Source organism: Oryx dammah, unplaced genomic scaffold (genome assembly GCF_014754425.2).
Source record: "Oryx dammah isolate SB20612 unplaced genomic scaffold, SCBI_Odam_1.1 HiC_scaffold_6, whole genome shotgun sequence".
In the NCBI taxonomy this organism is placed as follows: Eukaryota; Metazoa; Chordata; class Mammalia; order Artiodactyla; family Bovidae; genus Oryx; species Oryx dammah.
This window is the reverse complement of record NW_024070190.1, coordinates 6,068,971-6,087,881: the sequence shown is the minus strand read 5'-3', so window position 1 is coordinate 6,087,881 and position 18,911 is coordinate 6,068,971. Positions and strand designations below refer to the sequence as shown.

The 18,911-nt window shown below is 41.3% G+C and overlaps 1 protein-coding gene across 1 annotated transcript in view; it reads left to right on the top strand.

Annotated features, from left to right (window-relative positions):
• LOC120865406 (alpha-actinin-2) overlaps positions 1–18,911 on the top strand; it is a 77,986-nt gene that overhangs the window by 718 nt on the left and 58,357 nt on the right. The gene's annotated exons all lie outside the window — the stretch shown is intronic.

Genomic DNA, 18,911 nt, shown 5'->3' with positions numbered 1-18,911 from the left:
CATTCACCCATAAAAGTTATTTCACACTCTATTTATGGTTCGTTGAGGTAAGCACCAGGGACTAGGGAGTCAGCCAGCTCTGAAAGTTCCCTGCTCATCCCTCCCCCAGAGTTGGCGCTCTCTGGGGGCCCAATGGAACATTCCACTATTTCAAGGTTTCTTCTTGATCCCCTTGGCTAGAACTCTAGCGACTGCTCACCAGGAGGCTAAATCCCGCCTCCTTTTGACTGGGCGCAGAGCCTGGCCGGGTCAGGGATGCCAGCGCAGACCTGCTCACCCAACCTTCTGATGACAGTGTCCTGGCAGAAGCAAAGTGCCCTATGCTTTTTCACCCCCTGTTTTTCTTGGGGTGGGGCAAAGTGGGTTTCCCTTCTAAGGGCCTGCTTTTAAGTGGATAACGTCTGTTGACCATATGAGTGCATGGGAATGCTCTGTGTAGCTGCCACAGTGGGTGATTATCTGATAGTGCCTGGTGAATAAGTGTCTGGCTGCAGGAAACACATCCCATGCTCCTAACAAACAGAAGCAGAGAGGTCTCATATTTGGATGAATATCAAATAACCATTTTAGAGGGCTTTTTGGTTATTTATAAAATAACCAAATATGTTCAAATCCAGATTTTTCTTTTGTTGTCATTTCTCTGTTAAGGAGACCACTTAATAAGTTATTTATTTGAAAGGTCCAGTTTAGCTACATTTCATTCTCCCTCTGAGTCCCTACCTTCTTGAAAACAGTGGAATGAGAGTAATAAGTGGAAGTTGAGTCAATAGAGGAGAATAAAATTTCAGACCTTCTACAGTTTTTAAAATGACTTATTGTGAGGGAAACACCTGGCCTGAGGAATATTACTATTTATTATTATTGTGTCATCTGGGCTGATGGATGCATCATCAGTCAGAAATAAGTTAAATCGTTGCTTTAATTTTTAAGTGTGTTTCTTTTTAAAAAAGTTTTCCACGGTTTTGATTACTACATTCTTTTCATGGATTTTTTTTTTACGTTTTAAGTCTTGCAAAGATTGCTTTTTTTTTCCTCATGATAGGTAGTCTGCCCATCATTTTTGAAAGTAATAGTCTAATCACAACAGTTTCTATTGATTTTTTAAAAATTACAGTACAGGGTGAGTTGATTTTAATTTCCAAAAGCCATATAGACATATGTCATTTGTCATATATACATATATGTATATAATATATATATGTATACATAGTTTTTAATTATTTTACATACAATGTATAATTATATATAATTTTTAATACATGCTGTTTGGGGATATAATTTCCTTGTAATTTTTTAAAGTTTGGGGTTCCTATGTGAATATATTATTAAAACTGTATAACACTTGAAATATATTATTGAAAAACAGACATATCCTGGTCCTAGTACAGAAAAATGCTAAAAAGTGAGAATTAATTTTTTTTCTCAGGTAGGTTGAGTGCTGTGTTGTAACATTAGGCAAAAACAAAACAGAAGGAAGCTTCCATTAGGACATGGACCTGAACAGATCCAGAAGATCCTCTATTTTCTACTTTTTATAGAGAACCCACTCGAGGCAATAAAATAGTTCTGAGCTGTGAGGTCGCGACAGCCAGAGCAGTGGCCTCTATTTATGTCCTATGAGCCAAACTGCTGGAACAGGACAAGGATAAAATGCCATTGTTTCTATTGTGGGCTACCTTCTCCACACTTGCCGTTTCAGTGATATGCCGGGTATGAGATCTGTCAACAGATGCTGGTAACACATGATGACGTCTGTAGTGTTATAATGGATGTGGGGCCTAATTATATCCACAGTTCACAGAGTCTCATGGACTGTGGTAATCCTTGCTCTCTGGTATGGAATTCCTCACTACAGAAGGACTTAGTAAAAGTATAGTGCTGTGTGTGTGTGACGAGAGGTTTCTTTTTTTGTTTTTACATTAATTTTGTCATCTTGACTATTTTAAAAAGTACAGTTCAGTGGTGTTAAGCACATTCATATTGTGTAGTCAGTCTGCATAACTCTTTCCTTCTTGCAAAAACTCATTTAACTCTGTACCCATTGAACAATAATTTTCTATTCCCCCCACCCCTGGCTCCTGGCAACCACCCTTCTACTTTCTGTCTCTATGAATTAGACCTCTAGGGACCTCCTCCTGGAATCATACACTATTTACCCTCTGGTGTCTGGTTGATTTCACTTTGCATCTTGTCCTCTAGGTTCATCCATGTTCTGTCACGTGTCAGAATTTCCTTACTTTTTAAAGCTGAATAATAATTCACTGACTGTATGGACCACATATTTTGTTTACCCATCCATCCATTGATTGATTCACACATGGGTTGCTTCTACCTTTTGGTTATTGTAAACAGTGCTGTGAACATGGGTATATAAATACCTTTTCTTGACCTTGCTTTCAGTTTTTTTTTTTTTGATTGTGTACCAAGAAGTGAAATCTCTGGTTCTTGTGGCAGGCAATAAATCGCTTTTAATTTTTTGAGGACGCACCGTGCTCTCGCCACAGTTTAGAAGATGTTGAATTTAGCAAGAGTGTGTACAGGTGCTTCAGAGTTCTCCCCTGCTGTTTCCAGGGGTATTTGAGAATATTTGTATTCATGTAAATGGGGCTCTCTTCAGTGGACTTTTAAAACTTCTAGATCTTTGGTGCTTAGAAATAAGTTTCTCTTGGAAGCAAAGAGCACATTCAGCCTTTAATTCAACAGTGGCTTAATTGGGAGGTGACTTGTCAGAGCAGCAATTCTGAATATGTGTGCTATCTCCGTGGGCACAGAGTGCTGTCCTTCACCACCCTGCAAGGCTAAAACTGGCCTTTTAAGGAAGTGACTGCGTGTTTCAATACATAAAGGCTTCTTCCATCCTTAATCTGTAAGAGCTAGGTGATCAATACACTTTTCTGTTCATTGTCAATAAGAGAGTTGTTCACTTATTCCACATTCAGAATTCTGATCATTTCTCATTGTTTCTAAAGAAATTCAAGTTCTGTGTATTCACAATTTAGATGGACCAGCTCACCGTTCACCTCAGTGCACCGGCTGTCAGTCCTGCCATCAGACTAAAATGTTGCCGTGTGGGGTCAGGCAGTGGGGAAGGACACTTGTGTGGGAGTAGCTGCCCACAGGTCCCGATTAAATAGAGACTTCAGAAACTGCCAGTTGCCCCTTTCCATGTTCTGATGAGCACCTGTTTGTTTAGGATGCAGGTGTGGGCTCTTCTACCCTGCACATTGGAGTACATTCCTGCAGAAATTTTTCCTGGGGAATAAAAGGTGAGAATCGTTCCAGCAAGGTGAATGATGAAACCAAGGGCCTGTGAAGTGTCTGAAATTCATGAGCCCTAGATGAACCTCAACTCCGCCTGGTACCCTCTGTTTGGCCATAATTAAGTCACTAAACCTTTAGAGTTGTGTCTCTTCATCTGGAAAATACAGATAAGGGATTCCCTGTCTTTCTTGCCTCATAGTTTTTCAGAATCAAATGGTCAAACTAGTTTCCATCGAAAGGGCTTTGTAGACCGCACAATGATCTGTAAATGTAAATATTATTACTATCCTTATGCAGCCAATAGTTGCTAATTTCATCAAGCAGTGTCGATAGTAATCAGTATTGTGGTTGGACTTTCAAGGGAAGAAGAAACACATTATTTGTTCCTTGATGATTTGGATGTACTTTTTTGTGTGTGAAGTAAAATGTACAGAGCATAAACGTTACCATTTTAACCACTTTTAGGTGTACAGTTCAGTGACATTAGTACAGTCACAGCTGACCTAGAGGGGTGGGATGGGGGAGGGTGAGAAAGTCACCAAGTGGCCAGACCGGGAGTCGGGCCTCGAGACACTCAGCTCCGTGTTAATGGATGTGCTTGCTGACATCTCGGCTATTCAAGATGTGTTTGAAGAAGTGTGAAGAAGAGAGGAGCTTAACTGAAGCCAAAGATGCAGATTCAGTCCCAGTGCTCTGTGACAACCTAGAGAAGTGGGATACAGTGGGAGGTAGGAGGGAGGTTCAGGAGGGAGGGAACATGTGCATACTTATGGCTGATTCATGTTGATGTATGGCAGAAGCCAACCCAATAATTGTAAAGTAATTGTCCTCCAATTAAAAATAAATAGATAAAAAACAAATTCAGAGAGAAAATTACATTGGTAAACTGGGGAGCCAGGTTATAGAGGACCTGGGATTGCCAGGGTGAGTGTGGACTTCGAGCTCCAAGAGTGCTATTGGGAATGCTTGAGCTAGGGGGAGCCACGTTTCCGGTAGTTTATTGTTTGCAGAATAAATGGGAGTCGGTAAGCGCCCGAGGTGGAGGATCCAGGTAGAACTCATTACAGGGACTATACATTTCAAGTGGTGAGGATTAGAAGCAGTTTTGAGGAAGGCATTGATTTGAGAGCGATCAGGAGGGATTATAAAAAGTATTAAATAACCCCATGTGGTTTCCCTGGCAGGCTGTTGTATAAATCCAATTAAGCGGACATGATCTCACCATTAGAGCTCCTGGACTTAAAACTCAAGATAGTGATATTGACAAGTAACAAAACTAACCAGGAGTACCTGCTTCTCCACTAGGAGATGTGTCTGGGCAGAAAGCTAACCATTTATAGAATGTATCACCCAGTGCAGGGGGCCGAGTGCTGAGGGACCAGTTGTGCATCCAGGTGGCTGTTGCCTAAAGAGAGGGCTGGAGTTTCAGGTATCCATTGATGTCCAGAGAGAGTTGATGATGGGCTGGCTTATAAGACAGGATCTTGTAGGAACCCTGAGAGACCTCTGCCCCCAGAGTGGCTGTTGTTCTCAAGGTGCCCTTGGTTTGCTATGCAGAGTCACAGGTGCAGTAGCTGTAAGGTGGAGAAATCAGTCTTTTTCTCTCCATCTTCTTTTAGGTACTGTGATATGTCCTGGAGTCTGCCCTTCACCCTTCAACCTAATTCACCGAGGAAGAAACTTGAGCCCCAAATAAGCTTTTCTGAGAGTGTGGGAGGAGGAATAGAACTCTTAGCTGGGAAACCTAATGAACACAGCTTCAGAAAACTGTCAGAATGCCCTGAAGTCTATTGCTGCAGCTGGGATACACCTACAGAAAAGGCGCAGCTCCGGGGTGGGCGGGGGTGCTCCCATGACGGGCAGAGGAGTTGACATGGAATACGTTGGAGGACAGTCAGAACTGTACCACTGTTTCCCTGGGAACGGGACTAGTTCTTCCAGAAAGAACAGAAAGGAAAGATGAGGGGAAATCGCTTGCTAACTACTGTGCTAGACGAATTTCTCAGGCAGGAACAGCTCAAACACGAGAGATGGGTCTGTCTAAAGAAGGCTGAGGACCGTGTTTTACACAAGCACCTGTCTGAGCAATTGCACACACACCTCTCAGTATACCCCACCCCACCCCCACAATTTCCTTGAGCAGAAACTGTCAGTAGAAGATTGTTCCCTTGCAACCTGCAGAAGAGCAGAATGGAAGTGGAGCTGTGGATTACAGTCATGCTGGGGACCAGGGTTAGAGCATGGCGTTGGCTCCATCCCAGGCCTTAAGGGCCTGCAGCATAGTTCAGGAGACAGGGGAGTGAGAAGCACAGAGGAGGGACTGGCTCACAGAATGAAGCAGAGAACATTTCCAGAGCCCCTTCTGCCTGGTTCCTGGTCACAGTGCTTGGAAGCATCTTCCTCGCTGGCACCCAGGTCGGGAACCTGGGAGTTAGCCTCGAGCCCTTCTTCTCTCCCAGCCCCTGTGGAGCCCACCTCCTAAAGTCCCCCAGACCCTTCCCTTCTTCCCATCATGTACTTTAAGGCCCTTCAGAGTCTCTGTGTTAACTGTCTGGATGGGGGCAGTGGCCTCTGCTTTGTCACCCTTCCACACTCCGTGCTTGTGCTCAGACTCGTCCCCCTGATGCTGCAGGAGTGATCTTTATGAAACACGAGCTTGGTTGTGTATTTCTACTTAAAGCTGCTCTGTGGTTCTTTTTTAAAATTTATTTATTTGGCTGCCTCGGGTCTTAGGAGTGGCACATGGACCTTTGACGTGTTATTTGGGACTTTTCATTGCTGCACGATAACTCTAGTTGTGGCTCGCAGGCTTCATTGCTCCGTGGGAACTTAGTTCGCCAGCCAGGTATTGATCCCATGTCCCCTGCGTTGCAAGGCAGATTCTTAACCACTGGGCCCCCAGGGAAGTCTCCCTCTGCAGTTCTTTATTGCCTTGAGGGACCCTTTCAGACTTCTCAGAGGGGTTTGGGAGGTCAGGCCATCCTCTGTCTGCTACTCCTCTTACCCCAAAGGTTCTTGGGGTCATCGTGTTGTTTTTAGTTCATCCCTTTGCTTATACCGGAGTCCGGCCTCCTCCTGGTTCTGGGAGTTCTTCCTGGTCAGGCCCCTGCTCTAGAACGTGGCTCACTAGATGCTCTCCTGGTCTCTCCCCTGAGCAGATGCTCTTGTTTGGTCCCCTGGGCCTACTCAGAGTCTGCACTCAAATTTGTGAAGTATAGAAATTATAAGTCATATTTTAGAAAAGAATTTAGTACAGTTATTAATAATTTTTTTTGCAGTCTTTGTAACTCCATGAGCTACCGATGTATTAAATTCAACTCACACTAACGTTTAATGCTCCTTAAAGGTGTTTTCTCAAAGCATTTTCTCAAGTTCCACAAATGATGGATTTCTCCAACTTAGTTCTTATTCCAAGACTGATCCTAGAAAGAGAAACTGCTTAATGTTTTTTAAAAGTTGCAATTTAGAGATTTGGGGAATAAAATAAAACCATACATGTAGATATATTTAAATGCTAATAAAATGTGTCACCCCACGAATGAACAAAATTCTGATAACCTAGATTTAGTTTCACATGACTCTTTTGTCCAGATTGAAAACATCTATCCATGTAATAAAATTCCAAATTCATTTAGACAGAGAAATATACATTTAAATTTGTTTTTCTGTGTGTAAAACCTGGTAAAACAAGAATTTTTGGAAGACATGCCAGGCTTCACAGCAGCAGAATTAGAAAATAGGGAGGCGATGCAGGTGATTCTGCAGAGTGTGTGGACCCTGGAAAAGACTCTGCCTGGGACAGTCTTGGTATAAGCCAAATCCAGGACTACAGAGTTAGCGGGCTTCGAGTTGTTGTGTTTGTTTTTGCTAGGGGTTAAATATTAGGCATCATTCCTAGAGATTACTGTATAATGAAAATAGATTCTTATTAGTGTCTGTTACAACATGAAACGGCTTGCTATCTTAGTAAAAAAACTCCTATTTTTTAAGTAATTGTGAGGGTCAAGTGGACAAGTAGGTGACTATGAGATTGAGGTGGGAAATTACAACAGCGTTTGATATTGAACATATGCCTGCATCTTATATAGATACTTAAACTGAGAATGGCAAATCAAGAAATCCTATCTTTTAGAGTCATGAGGGGTCTTTTAAGTTACTTTATCGTAGTCGAACAGGATGGGAAGATAATAATTACTTAGGAGATAATCTCATTGCTTTTTATTAGAATTTTAAGATATTCTGTACTTATTAGGTTGAACCATAGGAAATTTTTGACACTAACCATTTTGACCTCCCCAAACTGCAGTTTCTTGTGGCTCAACCCTATAAAACCACTGTATCACTGCTACTGTCCCACTATATTCGAGGTACAGTATTTGACCAAGACCATAAAACTGAAATCAGCTTGTTCCTAGTCTTATCTCTAGTGCCTTTGGTATTCACCTGGAAAAATAAGAGGGTGGTTAGGTTTCTGTAGCAGTTAAAATTGAAAGGTTTGGATTGAGGGATTGACAGCCCATGGAACCATCTAAAAGAAAGGTCAAGCCTAGAGATTTACATGCAGGAGTTACCTGCTCAGAGGCCAAGTTTGAAACTGTTAGGAGGGGAAAGTGGAAGATGTACCTGGCAGACGCTGAGGTGAGCTAACATCGAGAGCGCCTGCAGGAAGCAGTAATTACCAAAATGTGGAAGCATTGCTTTTCCGGATGAAAACATGCATTTATTGGACGACTTGGAACCACTCAAACTGTCGAAATGTCTTTGCTTTTCTTCCTGGAGAAATCTCACCTTGGTGTTTTGTTGGAACTTTGCCAGTCCATCTGAATCTGGCATTTGAATTGGTTTAGTTGCTAGAACAGAAACCCAGGGACTTGGCACGGTGGAATGGGAGCTCTTTTAGCTCATGAGATAAGTTATGGTTTCCAAAGGAAGTGAAAAGCTGTAAGAAACTATTTGTGGTGTGTGCTGAAGTCTGTGACATAAAATCCTTCTGCAACTGGAGTGGCCAAGGCGGGGCCTTCTTGAGGAAGACTTCGTTGCAAATCTGTAAGGATTATTAAGAGAAGTAGTTTCGTGACTGAAAAGAATTAGTTTCATCTTAACATACCAAATGTAGCATTCAACCGCAAGGTAGATTTCTCTTTTCTGTTTTTGTTTATTATTAGTATTTGGCTGCACCATGCAGCATGTGGGATTTAGTTCCCCGACTAGGGATTGAACCCACGCACCCTGAATTGGAAGCTCAGAGTTTTAACCACTGGACTGCCAGGGAAGTCCCTAATATTCCCTTTGATTTTTCCTTTCACCCTTCGGTTACCTAGAAATGTGTTATTGAATTTCCAGTGATCTGGGAATTTTCTGGAGGGCTTTTTGTTTCTGATTTCTAACTTAATTCTATTGTGGTGTGAGATACTTGGTAAGACTTATATCCTTTTAAATTTATTGAGAGTTGTTTCATGGCTCTGAATATGATATATCTTGCTGGTCATGCTGCTTCTTTATAATCCCCAAGTCTCATTTGAGGGATTCAAAGTGCCCATGACAGAAACCTGCATACACAGTGGGTTTTGTTATAGGAGAGAAAGACTGAGCTCTCGGAGTCATGACTGCCAGGGAAGTCCCAACTTTTTCTGTTTCATTGTTTATAACATTTTAGAATGAGATGAATGGTAGTCCTCATTCAGGTGTTTTGTTTCAATTTTTTTTTAATCTTGTTTGTATTTGTTTTTTCAGTATAACAATAAAAGACAAATATTCCAATAAGACAGTAAAAATGGTCTTTTAAAATATGGATTTTTTGCTAGTGGATTAAAAAATGAGGGGGAGGGGACTTGGCACATGGTTCCAAGTATTTCAAGCTATTCACTGTTATAGGGCAAAGCAGAATTTCCAGGCACTGTTTTAACCAAACATATTATTTTATTCCAGTGTCATGGAAGTCTTAAGAGATGAGCATTGTAATTCTTACTTTTCCATTAGGGAGGTTAAGTAACCCACCTACGGGTGGTTGAGGGTGGGGAAGTGGTAGCTAGGAAGTATACACAGAATTTTGTCTGTATTACAAAGGTATCTTTCACAATCAAAATTTTATAAAATACAGAGGTGCTAATTATTTTATTGTGTATTTTGATCTGCAAGTGGCAGAGCTGAATTTTGTATCCAGGTGACGTAACTCCAGAGGAGGTGCTTTTATTTTTATTTTTAAAAGATTTATCTTGTTGAAGTTTGGTTGATATACAATATTGTGTTAATTTCTGCTATACAGAAAAGTGATTCAGTTATATAATATATTCTTTTTCATATTCTTTTCCATTATAGTTTGTTACAGGATATTGAATATAGTTTTCTATGCTATACAGTAGGACCTTGTTGTTAATCCATTATATATTGGGTTGAACCAAAATATGGGTTGATCAGAAAATTCATTCAGGTTTTCTCATAACATCTTATGCAAAAACTCTAATGAATTTTTTGGCCAACCCCAAATATAATGGTTTGCATCTGCTAAACCCAGATTCCCAATGCATCGCTCCCCAAAACCCCCGTTTAAAAGGGGGTGTGTGTCTGGATTTTTAATTTCTAAGGGGGACTATCTAATGAGAATGAGAAGACTAAATCTGAGACATGGAAAATATTTTCCTTCCAAGATTTTCCCATAGTCAGGCTCTAGCAATCACTCTATCCAAAAGACAAAGTGGCTCAGAGGTTAAAGCGTCAGCCCGCAATGTGGGAGACCTGGGTTCAATCCCTGGGTCGGAAAGATCCCCTGGAGAAGGAAATGGCAACCCACTCCAGTATTCTTGCCTGGAGAATCCCATGGGCGCAGGAGCCTGGTGGGCTACAGTCCACGGGGTCACAAAGCAATCACTCTGTCCCACAGAAATGCCAGAGGAGGAGCACAGGGACCACAGGAAAAGCCAACTACATCTTTCAAATGGAGGCTTATTGGACATGCCACTAAGGGCACATCTTTGGAATTAACCGCTGGTCTGTCTGACACAGTTCCAAAAAGAAACCGGAGTTCAGGATGCCTAAGTAATTGAGTCAGTTCCCTTTTGGAACAAGAAAAGGAGACTTCCAGAGGCAAGAGTGTAGATTAGAGCCATCTTCCTGCAGACATGATGTCTTAGTGGACAGGGATGCTCGCCAAGACTCGGGCTCCATAGACATTTGGCCAGTGGCAGTGCCAAGGACTCCCTTCACTTTACATTGAAAATATCCTGCCTTTCTTTTATTTATTTTTAACTTATTATAGAAAATTTCAAGCATACCCAGAAGCAAAGAGAACATATAGTGAATCCCTCTGAACCCTACTGGACAAGTTTCACAAATAAAGGATGCCCGGCTCTTCCCCCAACCTCAGCTTTATTGAAGTGTCATTGAGAAGTGAAAAATTGTATATATTTATTATGCCACATGTTTTGATAAATGTGTACATTGTGAAGTAATTACCAGGGATGTGCAATCCTAAAAGGAAAAAAAAAAGTTATGTTCAACGGATGCTTTATTCTTTAAACAAAATTGTGAAGGAAAACTGCCAAGTGAGCCGATTGTTGCCTTCCCTGTTTTGAAAGTTCTGGCTCCTCTCCCCGACCCAGGCTTCCGCTACCTGCTTTTGACCATCTAGGCCTCTTCCCTGCTCTGCTTGGACACCTCTCCTAACCCCCAGTTCCCCTGATAATTTCTCACAGTGTTATGATTATGTTATGATTGTCTATTCCTAAAAACTAAAGATTTTTAGGCAAGACCTTTCCGAGGAGCATCAATTTTTTTTAACTTTTTTTTTTGGCTGCACTGGGTCGTGGTTGCTGTGCATAGGCTTTCCCTAGTTGTGAGGAGTAGGGGCTCCACTCTAGTTGTGGTGTGCAGACTTTTCATTGCAGTGGCTTCTCTTGTTGCAGAGCACAGGTTCTAGGGCACAAAGGTTTCAGAAGTTGTAGCACGCAGGCTTAGTTGCCTCACAGCATGTGGAATCTTCTTGGACCAGTGATCAAACCATTGGTAGGTGGCTTCTTAACCACTGGACCACCAGGAGTGTCCAGGGGATCATCAATATTTTAACAGTGACCTTTCTAAGACAATAAGGCTGTTGTCTTATTCCTAGTTCCAAGAAGAACCCTAATGGTGAATTTCAGGCTCGGAAGGGGAAGAGAAAAAATTGTGCTAAGAAACCTCTGTTGGCAGAGGCAAAGTCTTTTAACATCCTGTAAACGTGGTGGATGGGTTCACCATAGTTTGTGGCCCCATGTGAGAAGGCAGTACTGGAAGGCTATTTCTCTTCTCTTGCTGCAGACTGATCAGATAAATTGATCCCATAGCCTCCTTTAGCTTTATTGGTCTGACTCCTGGGACCACTGCTTTTACTGCTTTGAGTGGGGAGCTTGAATTTGAGACACGAGGTGGGAACAGTGTCTGAAGATGCTGAATTTGATACCTCTGCATCTTTATTTCCTCCACCACCCCCAGAAGAGAGCCAGAGGAAGGAGTTGAATAGACATGTAACATGTCTTTGGGGAGAGGTTATTTTTAGGGGCAGTCTTGCCAAGACTGCTTCCGGAGCTTTTATTTAGACATAGATCAGGTCCTCACCTGCTTAGGTATGTGAATTTCTAGGGGAGGCCTGGAAGGGATAGGGGCTATCTGAGTGTAGCAGTTCCAGGCCACCTCCTTCCTTGCAAAGATTCATTTTATTTGTTTCCCACCTTTATTGAGATGTAATAGACATTTAACACTGTGTTAGTTGAAGGCATATAGCATGATGCCCATCTCTCAGATTTTCAGTTCTTTATGAAAGGAAATGAGGAACAGGGGAGATTGATCCCAGAGGTCGGGTGACCCCCTCATCTAGGTTTTCCCAAGACAACCTCAGCTGTGGCTCTTGTCCCAGAGTAACTATAAATAGTGTCACTTTGACCCTCAGAGGTGGTCCGGCTTAGACTTCAAATTCTGTGGTCACTCTGTTCAGAGGAGATACACAAGGCCATTTCAGAGAAGGTTAAAATAATATTGAGGCCCAAATAATTTGTATATTGGACAGTAATGCCTTTTCTGAAAGTTCTGGCCTATTTCTGAAGTTGAAAAAATGCAAATATTAGTGAAATGAGAGTTCTAAAACTCCGACAGATTTAAACATCACAGCCCAGTAATTTCTGAGTCTTCTAACTCATGAAACCTTTGGAAGACCAAGCCTTGCAGCCAGCAGTGGGAGTGAGCCCTATGTCTGAGAAGTACGGGCGCACTGACCTTACTGGAGGCCTCCAGTGGGCCAGGTTTCCCTCTGAGATCCACATCACTGTTGTCATTTTGGTAGTTTGTGTACCATCTGTGTAGTCTTGTAAGTAGTATTTATGCTCATACCTCAGATAGTTTGATAGTAATATGTGCTAGACTTTAAGGGTGCTGATTTTGCACGTCTAGAAAATTAAGGATTTTCTTTACCGGCGGCTCAGGGTAAAGAGGTCACCTGCCAATGCAGGAGACATGGGTTTAATCCCTGATCCCCGATTCAAGCAACTAAGCCCATGCTCCAAAGCTATTGAGCTTGTGCTCTGGTGCCTGGGAGCCGCAACTACTGAGCCCCTGGGCTGCAGCTTCTGAAGCCCATGCACCCTGGAGCCTGTGACCCACAACAAGAGACGCCATAGCAATGAGAAGCTCACACATCACAACTAGAGAGTAGCCCCCACTTGCAGCAAATAGAGGAAGCCCGTGCAGCAAGGAAGACCCAGCACAGTAAAAAATAAATAATAAAAGTAAACACAAAACCTAAAGTGCTAATCGCTCAGTCGTGTCCAACTCTTTGCAACCCCATAGACTGTAGCCCACAAGACTCCTCTGTCCATGGAATTCTCCAGACAAGAATACTGGAGTGGGTAGCTGTTCCCTTCTGTAGGGGATCTTCCTGACCCAGGAATCAAGCCCGGGTCTCCTGCACTGCAGATGGATTCTTGACCCCCTGAGCCACCAGGGAAGCCCCAAAATTCTGAGTTAAACATTATTAAAATATCTGGACCTATTTCCAAGGTCAGATCTCTAAGTTTGTTTTTGTGACAGCTTAACTCTTTTTCTTAAAAAAATTATACGTATCTTTAGAGACTTGAAAGTCTGATAGTAAAGTGGTAATAAGTCTATTTAATGTGGGATAAAATTATGTTTAATGTGAAATTGTCCCTTCTGTGATGAGACACAGGTAGAGTAGTCGCCATGGGAGTCCTTTAAGGACTTGGTCAGGAAGCAGGGAAATTGCTGTCAGAAATACCTGGGGGGTGACCGTGGGTCTATTGCTGTCACTGGTGTCTGGGTAACTAGATACTAAGGACTCCAAAGGATTTCTCTTCCATGACCCTTGGACTTGGACAGTGTGTACCTTCTCCACGGGGCATTTTTTGTTGTTGGAGTATAGTTGATTTACAGTGTTGTGTTAGCTTCAGGAATATAGCAAAGTGCATTGGTTATACATATACATATATCCATTCTTGTTTTTTTAAAGATTCTTTTCCCATATAGGCCATTACAAAGTGTTGAGTAGAATTCTCTGTGCTATGCAGTAGATTCTTATCACTTATCTATTTTATATGACATTTTAAAATGTGATATTGAACTAGGGATTTCTACTGTGAAACTTACCCATAAAAAAAAAAAGCCTTGAAGTAGCACTTTATCAAGTGATTAACTTCAGAAATTTAGACTTGCTGGAGTATGTCCAGTTTAAGTCGCTTTCCTTTTTCAGGTAGAATGACGAAGGCTGAGGAAAGTAAAGCTAGTTAGCATAATTACAGCTAACCAGAGAAGGGCAGAGAATCTAACCTAACAGATTGTATAGGCTTTCCTAAACTACTTTTTGGAGATACATTTTCAAATAATTGCCCAAGTCATGTCTTTATTACAGAAAATATGGAGAAGAAATTTGTTATAGTCACACCATAGGGAAAACTATTGTTAACATTTTGTCATATTGCCTGCTAGATGACTTGAGGCCATAGTTGAAAAGCATATATTTATGTTTTATACTATAATATATATTGTCTTACATGGCTTAGGATATGAAGACTTTTGAACACTTTGCCCTCAGCATGAGCCCTAGGGAAGAACTTCTTGATGGAGGAAGTGCCAGCCTGGTTCCCTCCAGTGGCAGGAGCTTTGGAAATGCCCAGCTTCCCTGTTTCGTAGCCCTTCTGCTTTCCAGAGCTTTCCTTGTATGTAGTACAAACCTGTGGATGGAGCTGACTGGGGACTGTTACCCACTTAGAACCGTGCTAGGGTTCAAACCACCAGCACCGAGCATGTGGCGTATTCCAGAGAGCCATTTCCTTCAAAATAAGCACTTTTAATTTTTCTGTATAGGCAACCATTTATTTGGGTCCCTGAAAATAGTAACAGTATGGTGAACTTGAATTAAAGTATATTTATTTTGCTGTCTGGGTAGAACAAGCTGCTTCCCCAGTTGCCGGGATGGTCTGGGAGGGGGCGATGGGGAGGGGAGAAAACATCAGTAAGCTTTTCTTTAAGCTTGAATTGATCCTCAAGAAGAGGGTCATGAAAGTACAATGAATGCTGCTCTTGCCTGTAACCAAGGAACAGTTGGGTCTGCCCTGACCCAGAACCGTGTCTTGCTCATAATTACCCAGGCTCCAAGGGAACAAGTTATTTTGGGAAGCATAGCTCAGGATCGATCATATGTAAGGCTGTTTGTTGGGAGCCTTAAATGCTTGCTTACCAGAAAGTCCTCAAAGGAATTCTTCACCAAGGTTGTGCCAGCTTGGGGGAGGCAGGTGTGACCCCACGCAACTCCCAGCCAGAGGCTAAGTCAGGTTGTTGGCCTCAGGAAATCTTTAAGCTCAGATGACCAGACATCAGTAGCTTTCATGTGGTTCTTTGAACGTACCTTTTTTTTTTTAAATTGGTTTTAATACTTTAAAACAAAAATGACCAAAACAACTTTGATTCTATGGATATTTGATTTGGTTCACATATGCTTCCAGTCCTAAAATTGTTTGGGAAGTAACTGCATATTGCTAATCTTAACTTTCTTTTTTTCCATTTAACAGTTAAGATGGGGAGTTTCATCAAGATCATTTAATTGCCCTTTAGAAGACAGAATGCTGTAACTTTTTAGAAAATGTATTTCTAATTGGATAATTACTTTACAATGTTGTGTTGGTTTCTGCTGTACAGCAGTGTTGAATCAACTCTAAGTGTACATATATCCCCTCCCTTTTGAGCCTCCCTCCCACCCATCTAGGTCACCACTACGCAACAGGCTGAGCTTCCGGTGCTATACAGCAGGTCCCCACTAGCTGTTTTACACGTGGTAATGTATATATGTCAACGCTGCTCTCTTAATTTGTCCGACCCTCTCTTTCCACTGCTGTGTCCACAAGTCTGTTCTCTCAAGAATTGAAAAACATCCCTTGGAATTAAAGTAAAGGTACTTTGGATTGCAAACTAGTATCTGGTCTGTGGCTCAGAGAATTGTTGATGTCCTTGCTAGGTTGCCTCTGTCTTGAGGGCTATAGAGATGTAAAGATGAGTAATTGCAGCTGAAAAGTAAGAATTAGGGAATGAGTAATAAAGACTCCTGTAAGTGGTAATAAAATGTTTGTAGGGAATTTTCTTGAGTGGGGAAGAAATTAACAGATGGAAATATACTTTAGCTTCTAGAGAAATGTATGATTTTTTTATGAAACAGAGAAAAGTGCTAAATAATTCAACCCAAATCCAATATTATTTATGGCGATCTGTATAAGAGGGAACACAGGGACACACATTGGGATTGAAATGAAAAAGGAGTGCAGTAAGCTGAGACTTCTGACAGCTGTCATTTTCACAGGACAAGGGAAGTGTACTGTCGCTAATATCAGTGAGTGATAGACTCCAGTCGGTTCAGTGTTTCATTCTTTTTTTAACATCTCTTTTCACGTCCTTTCTATTTTTTATTGTAATATAGTTGATTTACAATATCGTGTTAGTTTCTGGTATACAGCAAAGTGAGTCAGTTATACATCCATACACATGTATATATATATTAACATATTCTTTTTTGCATTCTTCTCCATTATGATTTCTTACAGAATATTGACTGTAGTTCCCTGTGCTCTATAGTAGGACCTTGTCATTTATGTTATATATATTAGTTTGTATCTGCTAACCCTAAATTACTAATTTATCGCTCCCCCACCCTCATCCCTCTTTGGTAACCATGTATTTGTTTTCTGTAGATATCATTCTTGTGCATTGATTACTACTGGCCTTCATCAAAATCAGATCAGTAAAATTTAGGTTGGAATAGTGAATATTTTAGGCACATTTGAATGTTTACCTCTTTTTAGAAGAAAGACTCTAAAACTATAAGACAGTTCTTAAGTAAAGGTAAAATCACAACTCTCATATAAGCAGAAAAATAAACACGTGTTAAAGATTATATTTAACTAACTCATGAGAAAACTGGAGAGGTGTTCCAGCTGGTTCAAAAGAGAATCTGAAGTACAGTTGTACATTTATAGATTAGGAGTATTGAAACTAATGTCCAAATATCGGCAGATAACTTTTTGATGGGAGCAAGGAGGATTGTCCCTGAACTGAACAAAAGGCATTCCTCGTCTGTAGAAATGAACCGGTCTGCCTTGCTCGCACTCATCTATTGGTTAGATAGATGAGCTGTAGAATAGTGTAGAAGGGGTGCTGTAGACAGCGCCACTTGACCTTCGGAGATCAGATTTTTCCTAACATAAAGTACCTTCTTATTTTAAAATTTTATTTATTTTTTAGTTTTTATTTATTTAGTCTTTATTTTATTTAGTATTTATTTAGTTTTTTTTTTATTTAATTTTTAGTTTTAGTTGTTTTACAGAGTTTTGTTGTTTTCTGTCAAACATCAACAAGACTCAGCCATAGGTATACATATATCCCCTCCCTCTTGAACCTCCCTACAGTACCTTATTTAGCTATTTCCTCTTTCCAAATTCCATGACTTTAATCTGTCCCATCCTTTCTGGAGGTTATGAAGGAGACTCCGTATATCAGACAGCTCATTCCTTAAACCAGAATTAGTCTGGGCTAGACTTGGCTTTGTTTAAAACCTGAAAAGCATTGTTGTCCCATTAGGCAGCCTTGAGGATCGTTAGCACATTTTTTTTTTTTTTTAATCTATTCTGAACATCCAGGGACTAAATGGAAGTCAGTTTTATGAACCTGGTGATTGAAGCCTAAAATTCATGATGAAAACCAGAGCTGGTTAGGACTGTGTTTTCAAGGGCTGGGAAAGCCGTTTTTACCCCCCCCACTTCAAGTGTCACCCATTAGCCAGATTCTATTTTTAGATCCTCTTCAGTAGTGAGGATTTTTATGAGTAGTGAGCCATTTTTTGGGAGACAAGATTATAGAGCCCTTTTTATTTTTATTTTTTTAAACATTTAAGGGTTAGTTAAGTTTGACATAATAAGAATCTTCAAAAGCCTGGAACTTGACCAAATAGAGATTTCTAGCTCTGCAGTGGTTTTTATTTTTTCAGTTTAAAAAATCTGATAGCTGTCTTCTTTGTCCCAGAAAGTCAAACAAGGTGTTTTTTAGCAAATAGTTACTGAGTGCCACTGTGTCCCAGGATAAAGTGTCTGGAACACAAAACAAAAATCCCATCTTTGGGAATTCCGTGGCAGCCCAATGGTTAGGACTCTGAGCTTCCAAGCTGGGGGTCAGGGAATGAACCAAGTTTCCCATAAAAGGTGTGGTGCAGGAAAAAAAAAAGAAAAGAAATCCCAGCTTCTCTGTGTGTCACTTTCACAGACATTTGTCACTTTCACAGACATTTTTAGAATGTTCCAGGTGGTGGTGTCACCCACCAGGTATTTCTGAGAGGATTTTTCCTGCTCCCTTACCAAGTCCTTAAAGCCTTCTCATGGTGACAGCCCTACCTGAGTTGCTCGTAGGCTTTGACACTCCTTAATTAGAGATTGTTAGCTATTCTCACATTGCCTAGAAAGAAAGCCTGAATCCTCCTTGTAGGCAGTATTTGTTGGGGATGAATCAGGGGGAAAAGACTGCCTCTCTTTTTTTTTCTCTCTTACTTTGTCTTTGAGTCATTAAATTTGTGTTTATGTGTATTCCTGATACTCAGATGAAAAGCTGTATGTTGGTACTGTTAAGGCTCCAATTTATTTATGACTGAAATTGTCACAATTTAAGCTTGAAGTATTAAAAACGTGAATGGGTCCTGGCTCTGTATGGGTTCATACAGGTGTATCTGCTGGGTGCTGGGTTCATTAGGTGATACAAAGGTGAATAAGGCAGGACTAGAGACTACTGCGGAGAAGGCAGTGGCCCCCCACTCCAGCACTCTTGCCTGGAAAATACCATGGACGGAGGAGCCTGGTGGGCCGCAGTCCATGGGGCCGCTAAGAGGTGGAACTTACTGAGCGACTTCACTTTCACTTTTCACTTTCATGCATTGGAGAAGGAAATGGCAACCCACTCCAGTGTTCTTGCCTGGAGAATCCCAGGGACGCGGGAGCCTGGAGGGCTGCAGTCTGTGGAGTTGCACAGAGTTGGACACGACTGAAGCGACTTAGCAGCAGCAGCAGCAGCAGCAGCGGAGACTACTGTGTTCATTTTGTGGATCTTTGATGCATAATATATGTGCCTGTGGGCATATGGAA